Below are 937 nucleotides of genomic sequence, written 5' to 3' on the forward strand. Positions count from 1 at the left end.
AGGGCCATGTGCTTCCTAGGCAGGGGCTCTACCACTGAGCTAAATCCCCAATCCCTTTTATTTTCCTTCTTAAAAGGTATTTATTTTTTGAAAGTTATATATATAAATAGAAAGTGTTTACCATGATGCTTGGTATGCATGGAATAAAATAACTTGTCAAGCAACTTGTAAGACGTGGTCACCTTTAATTTGTGATTCAAAAGCACCTACACTCCCCTTTCTCAAAAAGGTCTCGGTATGCAGTGCAGTGTTGTTAACTGTGGTCCTCAGGCTGTGCTAGACAGCTCTAAGGTCATCGCTTTTGACCTGTATTTCTCCCATTCCAATCCTTTCCCTCTGGCAGTCACCATCCCACAGATTCTTGTTTTGTTTTGTTTTTGTTTTTTTTTTTAAAGCCTACAGTGCCTGGTATTCCCAAGCGGTCTCCCACCCAAGTACTAACCAGGTCTGACCCTGCTTAGCTTCTGAGATCAAATGAGATGGGGAGCATTCAGGGTGGCATGGCTGTAGATCCCAAAGCTTCTAAGTGTAGTGGTTTGAATGTGAAATGGCCCCCTCCCCATAGACTCATGTTTGCACATCAGTCCCCAGCTATGTCCTGTTTAGGGAGGTTGTGGAGTTTTTAGGAGGTTGAACCTTGCTAAAGAAGTGGGTCACCAGGGACAAATCTTGAGGTTTGGTAGCTCAGTCCTACTTCCTGCCTGAGGACACTATGTGACCGTCCACCTCACCTTCCTCCTATCCCGCCATCTGTGCCTGGGAGGATGGATCCCTTCTTCAACTGTTGAGTCAAAATAGATGCTTCCCCCTTCTAGTGATTTCTTGTGATCGTAGCAACAAGAAAAATAAGTAATTTGCTTTATGCTTGTGGTTTTGGATTTTACATTAAAGTGAGCTAAGCCAGTTTTTCTTTGGGTGTGTGTGACTGTGACTGTGA

General features: G+C 43.9%; 1 pseudogene; it reads right to left on the reverse strand.

The window, feature by feature from the left end:
- Nucleotides 1–393: 393 nt before the first annotated feature.
- Nucleotides 394–512, reverse strand: LOC120094400 (5S ribosomal RNA; annotated as a pseudogene).
- Nucleotides 513–937: the final 425 nt, after the last annotated feature.

Source organism: Rattus norvegicus, chromosome 8 (assembly GCF_021556685.1).
Source record: "Rattus norvegicus strain SHRSP/BbbUtx chromosome 8, alternate assembly SHRSP_T2T, whole genome shotgun sequence".
Taxonomy (NCBI): domain Eukaryota; kingdom Metazoa; phylum Chordata; class Mammalia; order Rodentia; family Muridae; genus Rattus; species Rattus norvegicus.